General features: G+C 47.3%; 1 protein-coding gene across 2 annotated transcripts in view; it reads right to left on the bottom strand.

Moving 5' to 3' along the window:
* The window catches only part of LOC306786238 (leucine zipper putative tumor suppressor 2 homolog), a 29,037-nt gene extending 25,614 nt beyond the window's left edge, over positions 1-3,423 (bottom strand). For both annotated transcript variants that reach the window (XM_079280945.1, XM_079280946.1), the window contains exon 1: positions 3,338-3,423. The gene's annotated coding sequence lies outside the window, so the exon portion shown is untranslated. The remainder of the gene's footprint in view (positions 1-3,337) is intronic.
* Positions 3,424-18,358: the final 14,935 nt, after the last annotated feature.

The raw sequence follows: 18,358 nt of genomic DNA, 5'->3' as shown, positions 1-18,358 counted from the left end.
ATGGTTTGATGAACTCATAAAGCAATGAGATGAATGTATTTAGGCATACAGTGCACTGTCTATAATAAAGCTCCCTTCAAGTCCAATAAACTCAAATCGAGCTAAAACTAAGAAGCAAGATGAGCATGACTGGTGTTTTGTGTCTTCCTCCCGATTCAAAGCTAAACGGATGTGAACATGAAACCTGCTGGAAGGCTCAAACAAAAAAACACTGTTGTTTTGGAGTAAAATGTATAAGATAACAGCTTGTCTCTCCTTTAACACAAGAAGGCATTCTAAAAGCTAAACTCTGAAAGCATTTAAATGCAAGAAATGATCCTTCATTAGAAATAACCAATGCCACATATACCACATTTCTGGCCACAGTAACATTTCTGGAATGCAAGTCGATGAACGAATCTACAAATGTTCCACATGTGTGCATTGTTTTAAGACCAACAATTCATTTCACTGTCAACTTTAGGAGCTGACCAGCGTATTGTGCTCTGACAGATCCATCTGCTGGCATGTCTTCAAAAGTTACAGCATCAAAACGCTGCATATTAGAAACAGATTGATTACAGCAGATGCAGACAATCAACCGTATAGAACCGCGTCAACATAAAAGCGAAGCCATTAATGATGCTGTTGAGACACTTCCAGAACGGGCCTTTAAAAGCAGGAAAAGAAAGGTCACTCCAAACCCAGGCAGCTACTAATTACAGTCTCACATACAAGAGTAGTCTCTTTGTGTGCGTGTGTGTGTGTGTGTGTGTGTGTGTATGTGTGTGTGTGTGTGTGTTGAGTCTGACCGTCAACTCGTCTCTCCCCTGCTGTGCTCTTACTCTTGTCTTGCTTTAACGGGCTGACAACGAGAAACTCTGAGGGAGATCTCAATGACGCTCCCGCTGTTCAGACACATCGCAGCTGAGGGGAATCACAAGATGAACTGGATCCCAGAACCAGCAGAACTCCCACGGCCTGCATCTAGAGCACGGAACCGCAGCATGGCATCAAGCAGACCTGCTTGTCTGACATGAAACGTGAGACGTGAAATGGGTTATGGAGGGGAAACGCGAGACGAAACCAAGAAAACACATCTGTCGAGCTCCCTTGAGTGCACACGTCTCTCAGAGGAGTCGACGGTGCTTCCACTTTTCCCATGAAAGCTCAGTATTACACTCGAAAGCGACACACACTTCCTGGTTTATCTCAAACGTATTACCTACCGTGGCGTTTAACAGGAGCATTATGAGGAGGAGTTTCTGTTTGTGTTAAGCTTTTGGGATCTGTTACACCATGATGGATGACAACGAATTAAATATTGCTGACGTGCTTTTAATTACATCCACCACTCACACGTCGTCACCGCTGCAGCAAAATAAAATGGAAATCTGCATCGTTTCAATCCCAGATGGCTGGAGAGGCATTTTGATAATTGAGCCTCGCAGGTGTGGATCAGACCGCTCCCTCTATACATCTCTTTCATGTGGGATTTTCCTTTGCTTGTTATGTAAGAGTGCTCTGCCGAGTGCACAGATGTGCCCCCCGTGCACACATTTACGTGCTATTTTCAGCTGAGATTATCTAATGAGCAAATTAAGCTGCAAAAGCTGCCGCTGCATTTTGAGCAGAAGGCGTCTTTAACGTGTCAGATGTGCACCAGCTGTGGTTGTGCCTCTGGCTGTGTTCTAGTTCTCGACTCAACACATATTTGTTAACTCAATATAGACGTGAATGGAGACGGGGGTCGGCTTATTCGACAGTGGAAGGAGAAAGCCGCAGGAAAATGTAGTTCATAATCACGTAAAACTTGGAAAAAGGGAGCGCAGAACAAAAAGACCAGGAAATCAGGAAAAGTGTTTCAGGACTACATGTTACCAAAAGCATGCTGAACCATGACTTTGGTCATGTTGTCGCTCGGCTGCCTAACATGTCGCCCCCTCAGGGCTTCTTGTCCCGTGAAGGAGCCATGTGATAGAAATGATCCCTCAGCATCACCCCCCCCCCCTCCTCCCCATCTTTTGCCACTCCAGTCCTGATCGCCTGACAGCTTGGTTATCACCTCCCACCACCACCAAATCCCCCCCCCCTCTCTCTCTGTATGTGTCCCACCGTCCTCCATCCTTTCCCTGCCTGTGCTGTGGTGACAGCGCAGGATGATATCGGAGGGTCTCCCAGTGAGGTGGCTTGATGATGCCGAAACGCTAAGTTAAACCTCCGTGCAGAACAGGAATCGATGTTTGCAGCGGTTATGCATCCCTGCGCTGGGCGTCTTGATGTTTGCGTTCAGTTTAAGTCGTATAGCTGCGAGAACATGACGTTAAACCCATCAATCAGCCGCAGCGAGGGGTGTTCACCACATGAGAAGAAGATGGAGAGCATCTCAGGCATGCTTCAGCATTTCTATCTGCTCCTGTGTGGATTATTTATGGTCCAACAAGACCCTGGGCGTTTCCAGTTCAACGACTAACTAATCCATATATTAAAGTGGGCCTTGAGAGCATAAAACAAGTGGTGCTGAGGTCCCCCTCGCTCTCTTCGTGTGACCTTTTCCTTTTCATCGCATTCCCTTCGTCCTCTCTGCTTCTTTCGGTCTTTAAACAAAAACAGCTGCAGATATCGAGAGGCAGAACTAATGTAACAAGAAAAGTGATATGCAAGAGCAGTTGTGTGTGTGTATGTGTGTGTGTGTGTGTGTGTGTGTGTGTGTGTGTGTGTGTGTGTGTGTGTGTGTGTATGTGTGTGTGTGTGCCAGTTGCAAGGGACAGCCGCAACCCCATTGACAGAAACAGCTGGATGGAGACAACAGAGCAATGCTTATTCTCTAGTTTCTCTCCTTCGTACCCCTTCTCTCTCTCTTCACACACACACACACACACACACACACACACACACACACACACACACACACACACACACACACACCAGTTCGTGAGGAAAAACAGCTGTATTCACTGCTCGTAACTGGAGGGAAAACCAAAGTCACTGCTTTCAACTGTAACAACTGCGCATTACACTCAAGTACTTTAATCACTCAGAAGAGTCAAATGTCAACAACCAATTAATCATGTAGACTCAGCCATGCACACTCTGACGCAGCACCATCCACCCCCTAACTTAGTATCATCAACCTCTATGACATTAAATAACATAAACAACGCTTGTTTATGGTTCATTTTGCATAAATTGGCCAACATCATGAAATAAGTTACTCTAATTCTTAGCTAGTTGTATAAAAACAGGGTAGGAACACTTTAAAACACAGCCAATAACATGATGTAACCCTCAGGAATACAGCACAAAACATACAAAGTGTCCCACTAAATCACTGTTGCACGCTGCGTGATCTACTCACCTCCAGCAAGATGTTCTTCACCAGCAATGTTTCCTCCAACAGTAAATGTCTTGTGCGAGTATCCGGTCGCCTTTTTTCTTTGCGGGTTACAACTTTTCTGCAAACAGCAAGCAGCGAGCTCGATTCTCTGTCGTTGCTTCTGTAGTTGGTGCTCCTGTTCCAACACAAACCCGTCCGGAGGATCCGCTGCTGTTCCGACGCTGCTGGTCCAGGCTGACAGTGTTTGGTTACCGTCACCGGCGGAGCCCGGGATGATGTTCAGCGGGGCGGGCTGACTCTGTGCTCCAGAAGGGGCTGCTGATCCACAACAGAGAGGTTTAGGACCGGGGAAGGAAGGGCACGGGCTCCGCGAGGGGGGGCTGCGACGACCGGTGACGCAATATCTCTCCAGCGGATGTTTATGAATTTGATACTTTGTATTTATCATAACAGAGTAACTGTTAGAAACGCATTTTTTTAATCTGTGCTTATTGGTTTTAGACTTGCAATTTGTGCCTTTTTTGTGGGTTTATATTCTGATATACATTATTTATTAATTAAATAATGGGATACTTATTTTGTAGTATCACTGTTAGTAGTACTACTTAATAGACTCATTCATTTGTATAGTTGGTAGTTTAAGTGTAAACTGTTTTGTTGTAGTACGCTACATTTAACCCTATCCCAGTGTTGCCAACTCTTTCTTAATGAAAGGAGCTAACATTAGCAGCGCTAGCTTCAAAAGTTGCTAAAGCTAGCGAGAAATACTGACAGCCAGCCCGTCATCACGAAAGAGAAGCACGAACAAGGCTGTTGTCAGTACTATAGAAATATAATTTACTTCTATTGGTTGTACTCACAGCCGTTAAGATAGCAGCTTGTGGACGTGTAGGTAACACGTGATGAGTGCACGCGCAGAGTGCGTGCAGACAGGTGGGCAGGTAGGCGGACTGTCCAATCATTTCAATGGGACCGACTGAAACCTCATTACAGTCTTAATAGCTGCTGTCACAGATACAGATTTGTTTCGTCTTTTTTGTCTGAACATTTGAGTAAAATATGAAATAAAAAAGATAAATAATAAAAACGTTTCCAAAATACATAACCCACCATAGCTGGTGGTTTCATTTCAGTATTTATTGCAGTTGTGTTATTTTTCAGAATGATTTACAACAATAAGCAACTATTCCTTCAACATCCATGTCTTTGACCAGTGCTCCTAACCTTTTAACTTGTGACCCAATAAAACAAATATTTACCTGAGGCCTTTTGTAAAATATGACCTCACTGTGCACATAAGTTAAGAACGATTTCACCAAAGATTAAAAAAAAATATCAAACTAATTTGGTGTAACAGAAATACATATTTTTCTTCGTTATACTTTTATTAATCATGTGACTTTCTGAGATTTATCTTGGGATCCCTTTGGGGGGTCCGGACCCCTGGGTGGAACCCACTGTCTTAGATGGTTGTAGAATCATATTATGCATATTATGAAACATTTACGTGGGCTGCATTTGGGGGACTCTAGGCCTCAAATACTGCTTATAAGGCTTGAGCCAAAGTGCTGAAAAGTACTTAAACACATGCAACTCTGGTGATTTGTGACGGACGTGTTGCCCATACGAAGAAAGAGATAGTGTTGACATGAAAAATAAATCATCCACAATATTTCTATGATGAGGCTAATTTACTTTTTAACATCCAGATCAGGGGAGCCAGCTGGTTACAGGTGAGCTCCTTAATGGCTTTGAACTCTCAGGTTGAGAGATTCCCGCCCACTGCCTCCTGTCCACTCTAACAAGCCGGAAACACAATATGGGGTCTTCTCTTCTAACCACAATAGACCACCTGCCCGATTCAGCCATGAAAGAGGAGCTGTATGAAAGGCTGAATGACCTAATTTGTTCGAGGGATGTGTGGATTTGATTTCCACAAGATCTTAAAGTGCAAAAATCCCTGTCAGTCAAAATGAGCAGCTGCCGCAGTAATGTTAAACCATACGGAGTTATCCGAGCAGGTGTGATAGACTGGCCGTTCATGATAGATTCACACAGAAGAGTTCATGGAGAAAAATGGTTTCTTCGTGTCTTTGGTTTCTCTGACCAACAGTTTCATACCAACTCTGCAATGTGTTCAATTAATCCGTTTTTTATTCATTTGGACATGTTTTCACGTGTTTTAGGATTTGTTGTTTTTCTTAAAACAAGAATGATTTAAATCTCTTTCTATGTATTAAGAACATTGGCCCATGCACCATTCATTTGAATGTCCCAGTTTTGTCTTCTCTTTCCCCTCTGATTTCCTGTCATCTCTCCATTGTTGACTCACGTGTAAAGGCATAAAATGCCCCACTGAGAAAATGACAAGTATTTTAAGAGAGTGCCATGATCCCCACTGATTTATTTTGCTCCTTTTATGTCTCGGCATTATAGAGCTCATTAAGGTCGATGCATCTGCAGTGCAGCATCACAGTTATACCACGTACAGTATGTGATGTAATCTGTCTTCTACACTATTATATACAACTATTATATGCAGCTCAAACATGAAGGTAGGAACATCTAGTTTGCATAGTTTTCAAACAAAGCGCAGCTTTAAACTATTATCTTACACTGCAGCCACCACAGCAACACCTTATTCCTATTGATGTGCAGCCGGCCCTCCTGCCTGAGGAGGAGGAGGATATCAGGAGGCCTGTCACTGCTGAACTCCAACTGACCTCTCGTCCTCTGCGTAAAACATGCCAATGTATATCTTGCACCAATGCCAAGTACGTAACCCCCACCTCTACTCTGCCCCCTGTTTCTCCTCCTGCTCGTCTCTCCCTCCAGAGTGTCAAGCACTTCTGCTACTTTTCTTCTCCTAATTCCACTCCGTCCAATAACCTCCCTCCTTCATCTCTTCCTTCTCTGACACATTCAGCCTTCGCCCTCCCAATTCACCATCAGCCCTTCTTTTCTCAATCCCTTTCTCCTTTTAAATCGCCTCCATGGTTCATTTCAACTCCAGGCTTCGGCAGCCCACAACGCTAATATGATTTCCAGCTGAATTGAAACGTGCGAATGTGCTGCAGCCTCTCCTCTTCCCCAGTGGGTTCCCTTTGGAGTCTACTTCGTTAGGCCGGGGAGGCTGAGATAATTTTTTTTACTAAACTGCTGAAGATTAAAGTTAAACATTTCCTGGGCTTCATGTTTGTGGGTAGAGCATCGCTTATTTTTCCAACACCACAAAAGCCCAGTTAGTTTATTGTCTTCTGACCAAATTTGCAAAGAATGTGTTTGTGTGCTGTTGCAGCTGTGTGTGTGTGTGTGTTTGTGTTTGTGTTTGTGTGTGTGTGAATGTGCGCTTGGAGTAGATCTCTGTGTGCTCAAGTGTGTATTCTAAATGCAGTTCTTGCCCTCGGCAGCCTGCGACGTTCGTACAAGACAAGACTGTTTATTTCATAATCACTGAGACGAAGATGCTGCAGAAAAAAAGTCCTGCTCATCCAATTGTTTCTCATATTTTTGCTTAAAATGTGTATTTTTAACAAGTGTTGGCGGTGTGGTTCCATGGATGGCAATGTCTGTTGGTAAGTCGCTCAACCTCTTCGGTGCAGATTGAAATATCTGAACAACTTTTGGGTGGATTGCTATGAAATTTTGTCCGTATGGTCCACAGAGGATGAATTAATAACTTTGGTGATCTGCTGACTTTAGTCTATAGCTTCATCAGCATGTTCACATTCATGGTTAAATATCACAGCAAATATGCTATCATCAGGTAGAGGATGAATTCTAATAACGATAATAATGATAATCCTTTAACGTTACCTCTATTGTCATCATCAGGCCAAAATTAAAATTTGTCTTTGACCAAATACCGCCATAACCAGCCTCAGCTGTAATTTGTGTTTAATGCTACCACATGTTAGCATGCTAACACACTAAACTAAGATGGTGAAAGTGATAAACATTAGACCTGCTGAACATCAGGATTTCAGCATTGTCACTGCGGGCATGTTTGCATGCTTATGTTAGCATTTAGATCAAAGCACCGCTGTGCACTAGTCTACAGCCTCAAAGAGACGCTAACATGGCTGTAGAGTCTGCAGACTTGTAAAGACAAATAGAGTGCTGCAGGGATGACGTATTTTTGTAGGGCAACACAGAAGGTAGCGTCGCACTGGTTTCCTCGACAAAAAAACAACAGGATTTTGGATTATTGCAGAAAATAAGTTCAGTGGCAACACACGTTTATGATACTTAAACGTTTGTGAGATAATATTCACAAATGAACACCAAGCGTGAATCACCAGAAATAAAAAGCTAACGTTTCGTTATAAACAAACTACTCCCCTGGTTCCATGAGAGAACTTATAAGCTTCAGAATTCACAAGACTGATGCATTTTATATCGTGGATCAAAATATTAAAATCTCTTAAGCTGTTAACCACAGATCTTATTTCAGGCAGCTAACCGAAAACCCTTTTTCTTTTTTTTAAACACTGACTTTGGGTTTTAGGACTCATTCCTCCTCCTAAAAATAAAACATAACATTTTTCAAACTTGGATTAGAACCACTGCATGGTAAGATGCTATAGTAAATCGATATACAGTAATTATGCTCCACTGTAGTTGCACATACTGTGTTCATCAAGCACACACTCACATGCCTCCGCAGCAGCTCTGATACCGTGAGAAACAGGCACGGGGCTCCATGGTGGGGGGACTCTGAGAAACAACTCTACTCACACATCTCACACAGCGCTTGGTGTAGCAGCTCCATAAAACAAGATGAAACAGATTAATGGAGAATTCCTTATGCTCATGCCTCAATAGAAATAATACATCGCAAGCCTTTGTTTCCAATCCGCTTTGGTCTGTCTCTGTCTGTTTGTGTGAAGGCCGAAAGCCTGGATCATATGACTCACACATGCTTTGTCCCCTCAGGGTCTTCATCCACCGCCGGATACCTGACCAGAGTGGAGCCTCAGCCTCAGCATGATTCAGAAATAACAAAGTGCTTCTGGCAATGCTTCTAAAATGATTCACAAGAACTTGTAATCATTCCTCTGGTGCATTGTTGCATTTTTGTTTTCTTTTGTTTCCACATAAAGCACACTTTACTCATGCAAACTTGATGTTTAACGAATTGTTCATGCCTCGTTTGCCAAGTATGCATTTTAGCAGTTCAACAAACAATAAAGCTCAAAGTGCATCCAGGATGAATCTGCCAAAAAAATGCTTCAAGTACTCTAACATCTCTGTCAAGCACCCAATTAGAGGTTCCCAATCCCGGAGCTGCGCTGTGTGTTATTTCCATATTTCCATAATTGTCAAATCAGGAGAGTGCAGCGTAGCATGAAACACTTTACTCCCTCAAATTCCAGCTCTGGTCTGAGCCTGCGAGCTCATCCGGCGTTGGATTCTTTGTCTACAGTCAGAATCAGTGTGGCTGGGAAGCAGAGGAACTGGGGCAGAAAACAACTTCATCTCTGTTCAGAGCTTCTTGTCTCTTTGCTTGTGAAGCTAAATGACAGCTCAGCGTCTCACTTTCTGTCTAATTCTCTGAAATACTTTGCTGCTGCTGCTGCTGCTGCTGCAGTCGGGGCCGTGGCGGCACAAACTCACTCACTCACACCACGCACTGAAGATGATTATTTAATACCGCTGTTCTACACATGCTCATTAGGAGCCTGTCTGTGCAACCAAAATGACCACATTGATAATTTATTCAGACGCCAGCCACCACTTTGATCCTCCTTTTATTCCCCATCCCGATGCACGTTCATACATTTTAATTACCGTCCCGGATGCTCGTCCATCCCCTGCTCCACTGTGCTGTAGCTGAACTCTGACCAAACTCCTGCATACAGGCAAGACATCGTTAATACTCACTTAAATATAAATACTTACCACAACATGCTTTAGGAATGACAATATAAACTCATGACACTGCTGTGAGAATATGAAAATAAGACTTTTTCTCCTCATCAAGTTCCAATGAGAACATGCTGTGCTTTTCAGGAAGGGGTTATGTAATCTGTCTTCTATACTATAAATGTATGAATGTATGCAAGAATTTTGTTTCCTCATCTTTCCAGTCCGTCTCTAAAGAAAAACACCCTCATATGTACTGAGACAAAGCTCAAAAGGGATCTGAATTATTGTTCAAAAAAATGCTTCTGCAAGCATAGCTTGTAAATTACAATGTATCCCGATTACAGTGACTATTAAAGGGGTATTTCAAAGAAGTCCAGTCTCATACGAAGCCATTAGTGATTTAATTAAATTCAATTATTTTTGAATAGTGATTCATAGTGATGTGCTCATCATTCCTTCTTTATAGTTTGGTGGTGCATTTTTTGGGTTGGCTAAACATAAATGACTTGACCTAATGTTGACATTTAAAGTGCAGCTTCGGTACAATGTGTTCTGATTGCAGAAAGAAATGGCAGTCTAAAAAGCATGAATGTTAGGTTTTGTTGTCAGAGATGTTATAAATCAACACACAAGGATTTCTCTCCACATTGGCATCGACGTTCAAAAATCATAAAGGGAGAATCAAACAAAGTATTTTGATTTTCACTGATGCTCCATCAAAAGTCATCCCTGTGCTGCACCTCCCTGTGTCAGATTAAAACTAGATACCTTCAGCAGCTGAAACCGCTTCTCAGCCTCAACCTCCAGATTCAGGATTTTCTTCTTTTTTTCTTTTTTTTTTTTTGCGGCGGCTCATTTTCCTCGCTGAGCTGAAAATGGGATGCCGAGAGCAATCCTCCCTGGATTATTTAAACAGCCACTTCAAAGGAGAGCAATTATAATCCTTCATTATTGATATGGGGGAAACAGTGAGTAAATGTCATAGTATTGTGACAGCCCCCGGGGTGGACAGGGGGTTTCACGACAACACTGACCAATAAACACAACCAGTCGGCAGATAAACGGTTCAAGTGAGGTTTTTACTGAAGGTAGAGAGTGGAAAGAGGTAGGATAGACACTCAAGAACACAAGGTCCGCTTTCCAGAGGGAGGGTCGGGGTCCAATTCCACGGGTCGGTGCACAGCGGGTATTCCTCAGACGGTCCAGGGCGCGGGCAGGAGCAGGGTAGTCGTACAGGCAGGGGTCGTGAGCCGGGCGGGTAGTCAGACGTTCCAGGGTGATCCAGGGGTAAGGCAGTCTTCTCCAAGGGTTTCTCTGATTAGCTACTTCTTCTGCTTCCTCTTCTACTCCTACTCTCTCCCGGTTTCCTGTTGCCTGGGCCCTTTTGTAGTCCCCTCCTCCTCCTCTGATAGGGTGTGGTCGCTCCCTCGTCTCTCCTCCTCAGGTGTTGCTTGTTGGGCTGATGGTGGTTTGGCGCTCTTTTCCCTTCCCTGACATGGGGGCTCCGCCTCCATGTCAGGCAATATCGTCCCTCCATCACTACCCCTCTGGGGTTGCCCCTCCGGCTGCCACATACCCCCCCCCTTAAATCCGACCTGGGGGGAGGACTGCTCCAGGAACCTAGGGCGTCCCGTCTTGACAGGGCGTCCGCGTTTCCATGAGCGGCCCCGGATCTGTGGACAACAGAGAAAGCATACGGCTGAAGGGATAAAAACCAGCGGGTGACCCTGGCGTTATTGTCTTTCGTCCTGGACATCCATACCAGGGGGGCGTGGTCCGTGACCAGGGTAAAGTGCCGTCCCAGCAGATAGTACTTCAATTCCCCCAGCGCCCATTTGATGGCCAAACATTCCTTCTCGACCGTGGCGTATCTTGTTTCTCTAGGTAATAGTTTTCTGCTTACGTATGTGATGGGGTGCTCCTCTCCATCCCTCAGCTGGGACAGGACGGCACCCACCCCGGTCTCGGAGGCATCCGTCTGTACCACCAACGGTTGGGTAAAGTCCGGGGTCACCAGCACTGGTTCGGAACACAGTGCTTCCTTCAGCTTCTCGAAGGCGTCCTCGGTCTCTGCCGTCCAGACGATCCGATCTGGCAGCCGGTTTTTGGTTAGGTCCGTCAGGGGCGCTGCAAGGGCAGAGAACTGGGGAACAAAACGTCGGTAGTAGCTAGCTAGCCCAATAAATGCTCGTACCTGTTTCTTTGTGCGGGGGCGGGGCCACTCCCGGATCGCCTCGACTTTCCCTACCTGGGGCTTGACGCAGCCGCGGCCGATGGTGTACCCCAGGTAATCAGCTTCCCGGAGGCCGAGGCGACATTTCTTGGGGTTGGCTGTCAGCCCCGCCCCTCGCAGAGCTTTCAGGACGGCTTCCAGTCTTTGGAGGTGAGCCCCCCATTCCTCCCCGTGTACGACGATGTCGTCCAGATAGGCTGCCGCGTATTCTCGATGGGGACGAAGTACCTGGTCCATCAGTCTCTGGTACGTGGGGGGGGCTCCGTGGAGACCGAACGGCAGCCTCTTATAGTGGTACAGGCCCATGGGAGTAGTGAAGGCCGTTTTTTCCCTGTCTTCGGGGGCCACTGCCACTTGCCAGTAGCCTTTAGTCAAGTCGAGGGTGGTTATGTATCTGGCCCTCCCGATGCGCTCTATCATTTCGTCCACCCTGGGCATCGGGTAGGCATCAAATTTTGAGATGGCGTTGAGCTGTCTAAAATCGTTGCAGAATCTGACTGAGCCATCTGGTTTCGGAACCAACACTATAGGGCTGCACCACTCGCTAGTCGAGGGTTCGATGATGTCTGCCTCCAGCATACTCTGTACCTCTCTCTCTATCGCCCCCCGGCGGGCTTCGGGGATGCGGTACGGCCTTAGTTTTACCTTCTTCCCGGGCTCGGTGATTATCCGGTGTTGCACCAGTGTGGTGTATCCGGGGTCCGGGGAGAACACGTCTCGGAACCGATCCACCATTTCCCGGACGTCCTGCTTCTGCCGGGGGGTCAACTCTTCTCCCACGGGTACCTCGACTGGCTCCGTTTTTCCTGGGGTTGTAGAGAGAGAGAAACAGAGCATGGCATCCCTACTCACCCATTTCTTGAGAAGGTTAACATGATAGATCTTCGTCGGGTGCCTTCGACCTGGTTGCCTGACTCGGTAGTTTACCGGCCCCAATCTTTCCATAATTTCATACGGTCCCCTCCATCGGGCTAAAAACTTACATTCCGCCGTGGGCACCAGGACCAACACCCGATCCCCTGGGTTAAACACTCGGGGTTGTGTTCCCCGGTTGTACACGCGGGCTTGGGCCGCCTGTGCCTCGGCCATGTGTTCTCGGACTATGGGCCAGAGTGATGCCATCCTCACCCTCATCTCCTCGACGTGGTCCACCATGGTGCGGTAGGGGGAGGGTTGGTGTTCCCAGGCTTCCTTGGCCAGGTCGAGTAGTCCCCGGGGTCGTCGACCGTACAGGAGCTCGAAGGGCGAGAATCCTGTCGACGCCTGGGGCACCTCTCTAATGGAGAACATAAGGAATGGTAGCAGTTGGTCCCAATTCTTACCGTCCTGGTCCATGGTCTTTTTCAGCATTTTTTTCAGTGTCTGGTTGAATCTCTCTACTAGGCCGTCCGTTTGGGGGTGATACACCGACGTCCTCAGTTGTGTCACCTTCAGCATGCCACACAGGTCCTTCATGATCCTAGACATGAACGGGGTCCCTTGGTCGGTGAGAATCTCCTCCGGTATTCCGACCCTGGAAAACAACATCACAAGCTCCCTGGCTATGCCCTTGGTGGCCATGGAGCGTAGGGGGATGGCTTCGGGATACCGGGTGGCGTAATCAACAATAACCAGGATGTACCTGTGTCCCCTGTTGGTCTTGGGTAGGGGCCCCACTAGGTCCATCCCGATCCTGCTGAAGGGGACGGTGATGATCGGCAGGGGCACCAGCGGGTTTCTGTGATGGGGTTGTGGGGCCACTTGTTGACATTCGGGGCAGCTCCGGCAGTAATCTTCTACGGCCTTTTTTATTCCGGGCCAGTGGAACCTGGCCCTCACCCTTTCCAGGGTTTTCTCCACTCCTAGATGGGCACCTAGGAGATGGGAGTGGGCTAACTGTAGGACAGAGGGTATAAAAGGACGTGGCACCAGTAACAACCTGAGGGGGGCCCCGTCCCTCATTACTACCTGGTATAGGAGCCCGTTATATATGGCGAAATGTGTGGGAGGGAGGTCTCTTACCCCGTCCAGTGGTCGTCCGTCTACGGCGGCCACCTGCCGAAGGGCGTTGGCTAGGTTGGGGTCCTCCAACTGGGCCGTCCCAAACCTCCCTGTGAGGGGCCCGGGTAAGATGGGCTCCTCCGGGTCCTGGGGAAACAGCCCGGCCAGCTCCTCTTCGTCGAGGGAGGGGGTATCTGCTTCCTCGGGGATGGGCGGCGCCTCTCCTTCGGGCTCACTGGGGCTGGAGGGTCCGTCGTTCTCGATGGCTGTGGCATAGACGTCATCGGGGTTGGGATGGGTGGCCTCCATCAACGCCCGGGCCACGGCACTGGCGACTCCTTCCGATAGGGGAGAGGTGGAGATCTCCTCCCCCAGCCCACAGATGGCTTTCTTTTTGTACTTTCGGGGAGGGGTCTTACCTTGTTTCCCCACCAGGCTGCGCCAAAGCTCCTGGAACACGGGCAGGTCTCGGCCGACGAGCACCTCTACGGGGAGTCCTTCCACGACTCCTGCAGTGCCGATGTATCTACCCCTCGTCGTGTAGATCTCTAGGGCGGTGGTGGGGTATTCGCGGGTCTCCCCATGGATGCACGTGACCGCTCGGGTGCCTGTTAGGAGCGGGTACTGAGCATACGTGGGTCTCACCAATGTAATGGCGCTCCCGGAGTCCACCATCGCTGAGGCGTCGCGGCCGTTGACTTTGACAGGGGTGAGGGGCATGTGGTCCTCGTGAGTGGCCCAGCATCCTGTAATCAAGCCGCATGGGCGACTCCCCTCACTGGCCGTGGGCATGGGTGCGTCCTGGCGGTGAGGGCATTCCCAGGCGATGTGCCCGATCTCGCCGCAGTGGTAGCACCTCCTCTCTTCCTGTCCAAACGCCGGCCGACGTCGGGGAAAGCCTGGGGGGAAGGAGGGAGACACATATTTATTTTCCTCCGTTTTAATTTTTTCTTTGCGGGTGGGCCCCTCTAATGTCTGGTTTCTTCCCCCACGCACTAAAGCTTGTGCGGCTTGGTAACCCTCCATTATTTCCACCAGGTCCTCGATGTTTCGGGGGTTTCTCTGGCCTGCCAATTTTTTTGCCTCATACGGGAGTGATCTGATGTATTTGTCCATGACCACGCGATCGGTGGGCGACACCTCGGTTGGCTCTGCGTGTAGCCAGGCCGTCGTAATCCTTTTGATCTCATGCATCTGGGCTCGCGGAGAAAGTGAGGCGTCATATGACCAGTCATGAAATCGTTGGGCCTTTAAGAACAGCGTGACCCCGCATCGCTGTAACGCTTCCGCTTTCAAAACCCGGAAGTCAACTTTTCCCTCGCGCTCTAAGTCCTGATACGTTACTTGCGTTTCATTGATCAAAAAGGGGGCTATTAACTCTGCCCAGTGATCTTCTGGCCATTTCTCGCGGAGTGCCGTTGTCTGGAATATTTGGAAAAAAACTTCAACATCGTCCGCTGCCGTTTGTTTGAGCAGGAAGCGCGCTGGATTGGCTTTCTCCACGGTATGTTGCTCCTGTTGGTTTCGTAACATGCCCTTGATTTCGCTTTGCATGGCCTCCGCGCGTTCTGTTTGCAATTCCATATATTTCTCCATTTGGCTTTGCTGTTGGTATTGTTGTTGCTGCTGGGATTGGAGGATTTGCATTTGTATTTGCATGGCTTGTTCGTGGCGCTTTTGGGTTTCTTGGTTGCTAGCGATTAGCCCCGCTAGCAGCTCTTGAAATGGCACCGGGGTGGCCATGCTTACTGGGTCGGTTGGTCTATCGGTCAGCGTTGCCAGAACCGGGCTATGCCCACATTCTCCACCATGTTGTGACAGCCCCCGGGGTGGACAGGGGGTTTCACGACAACACTGACCAATAAACACAACCAGTCGGCAGATAAACGGTTCAAGTGAGGTTTTTACTGAAGGTAGAGAGTGGAAAGAGGTAGGATAGACACTCAAGAACACAAGGTCCGCTTTCCAGAGGGAGGGTCGGGGTCCAATTCCACGGGTCGGTGCACAGCGGGTATTCCTCAGACGGTCCAGGGCGCGGGCAGGAGCAGGGTAGTCGTACAGGCAGGGGTCGTGAGCCGGGCGGGTAGTCAGACGTTCCAGGGTGATCCAGGGGTAAGGCAGTCTTCTCCAAGGGTTTCTCTGATTAGCTACTTCTTCTGCTTCCTCTTCTACTCCTACTCTCTCCCGGTTTCCTGTTGCCTGGGCCCTTTTGTAGTCCCCTCCTCCTCCTCTGATAGGGTGTGGTCGCTCCCTCGTCTCTCCTCCTCAGGTGTTGCTTGTTGGGCTGATGGTGGTTTGGCGCTCTTTTCCCTTCCCTGACATGGGGGCTCCGCCTCCATGTCAGGCAATATCGTCCCTCCATCACTACCCCTCTGGGGTTGCCCCTCCGGCTGCCACAGTATCTAGAAATGAACTGCCACAGACACATATTTTGACGTGCAGAATGTGAACGCAGGATAAGTGCTTTTTAGGTTTGAGGGTTTAATCTCTTTATGTGACATAAAACGGTAGGTTGAGTACAATTATAATCGTACACCCTGTTCAAACACACAACAGTACTTATAAACACAGTTGTGCACTCACACACACAAGAGAAATCGTGCACCCACATACAGTCAAATGTTCTCACTTGCTACATTATTTTTAATTTATTTATGCACTTGGGTCATGTCTTCCTTGTAATTTTCTCTTTTTCATGGATGACTGGAGCAACTATAGAAATAATAAATTGCAGCTCATACTCATACAAAGAAACAGCTGTCGTGAAGTTTATAGTCAGCATTTCTTTTGTGAAATGAAACTGTCACATCTCATAGTAAGCATACTGACCCAGATTAGATTATGTGTCTGTGTTTGTAGTTGGTCGTAAGTGGCAGTGAATTATGCTGCACGTGTCCCAGAGAACTCAGTGCAGATGGTTATTTTAGTCAGACGAAGGCTGCAGGCAGCACGCTGTCATGTTGTGTAAATCTGGCTGCAGGGAAACTGTCCATCCCTGCAGGTTAATGATGAGACTACTGCACGTTTTGAGAAATGATGATTGAGAGCACTGGAGAAGAAAACTAAAATGATGTAACACTCAGCAGAGCACTTGTAATTTTGAATACTGCAACCCTTGTAATAACTTTCTGTTCATTGCCATCAGCTCTGCATGAATAACAACATGTTATGCCTCAGTGACCTTGGTGGAATCAGAGTTTACTGACCTTTAAAATGTCTGACTCATGACCAAGTGTTCTGTCTCCAGACCTTTTTTACTCATTTTGTTCACCTCACTCCCATTATAAATCCATAAGATATGCTTTCATGCTGCACATATGTTATTTTTGACGGCACAGTGCAGCTTTTATGTTTTTTTTCGTGATCGCAAATGCAGTCTCAGGATGTGTTCACAATATTGGACATGTTGAAGGTTGGCCAGTGACATGTTGATGGTGGGTGACTTATTGCTTCCTGCCACGATGGCGAGATCAAGCAGCAGGTTTCTAATATCAAAAGATGTCAAGGACACCGCTGCAGAACGGCACAACTCTTAAATCACCTCCACACCGTTTCACACAGACACGTGTGTGTGAGGGTCAAGACACAAAAGACACCTTGGAAAGGAGTTTGTGCTCAGTGGGTGTCATCATGCTCATTCACGCCACATACAGGAAATGAACATCACAACAAGACTTTGTCTTAAATCAAGTGCACCTGCAGACAGAGGCACTGTCGTGTGGGAAACAGAATGAAAGGTCTTTAGATTAAAGCAGTGGCTGCGGAAATGTTTGGGTTGACTGAGGTGATACAAACAGCGTGACCGTCTCCAGACACTCAGCAGATGTGCGTGAACACACACAAACACACACACACAAGCACACACACACATTCATTTATAGTGCCTTTCGTGCCAATGCTACAGTACGTCTGAGCTGGAGTCATAAATGTTGTCGTTGCAGGGTCCTTGAGCTCCGAGGAACACAGTATGAGTCATGCATGGCTTCATTGTTTGTCACAGTAAAAAGGATGTGCAGAGGGCGTGTGTGTTTGTGTGCGTGTGTGTTTTAATGACAGGGTAAGGAGACAGTCTTCAGATGGAGGAGTCAGGCTCAAGCCCCACTACTGAGCAAGAAATCAAAATACCCTGACCTTTGACCTGGCGCAAGTTTTCCACACCCATGTACCGTATATAATTACGCTCCTTCTATTGTAGGAAAAAAGGGGGGAGATCTTCAAATGCCCATCTAGCAGATTTTGAGAGATCTAACGGGATAACTGAAAGCTTTGAGGTGGTGTTAAAGGAAAAGTCTGGGGATCTGAGGATGCATCCCCTGGGTACCATGACTGTCTGGACAAAATGTAATAACAATCCGTCTGATAGCTGTTGAAATATTTCAGTCCCGACCAAAGTGGTGGATCGATGTTGCCATCATAGAGGGACAAGCCACTAGCAAGGCTAAAAGAGAAGCTAACTTCAGGCCTTGACGTTAGCATCACCGGGAAAGTTGTAATAAAACGCCTTTATTAGTTACATGGCTTATTCATGAGATGATAAAACAGGCAAGATCTAGGATCCAACGCCAAAGAACATCCTTGAACTCAACTTGAAGACTGTGACACGCAATCGAGAGCTCAGAAAAGCTGATCACTTTACGTTATTTTCTTGCACATCAGGGTTTATCGGGGTTCAAAGCAGGACTGCTGGATAAGAGTTTTAGGATGTTTTTGAGCAAAACAAGTGGCATCAGAGAGGTGAGGAGGGACTGCGGGATAGTTTTTATGTCAGGAGGTAAGATGTGAGAGGAAGGGAAAAGGCCAGAGGAGGAGAGCAAGGAGGGTACACTGCACTAATGAGGGGAGACAGGGCCGGCATCCATTGTCTTCCCCCTGACCCCCTCTGCCTCTCTCTCTGAGTCTCTCTTTGATTGTATGCCCACAGTGTGCTCTGAACTGCCTGTGTTTCACCATCAGAAAGCAAA

Source organism: Melanostigma gelatinosum (assembly GCF_949748355.1).
Source record: "Melanostigma gelatinosum genome assembly, chromosome: 12".
Taxonomy (NCBI): domain Eukaryota; kingdom Metazoa; phylum Chordata; class Actinopteri; order Perciformes; family Zoarcidae; genus Melanostigma; species Melanostigma gelatinosum.
Note: the sequence above shows the minus strand (reverse complement) of the source record. Positions and strands in the feature narration are given on the sequence as shown.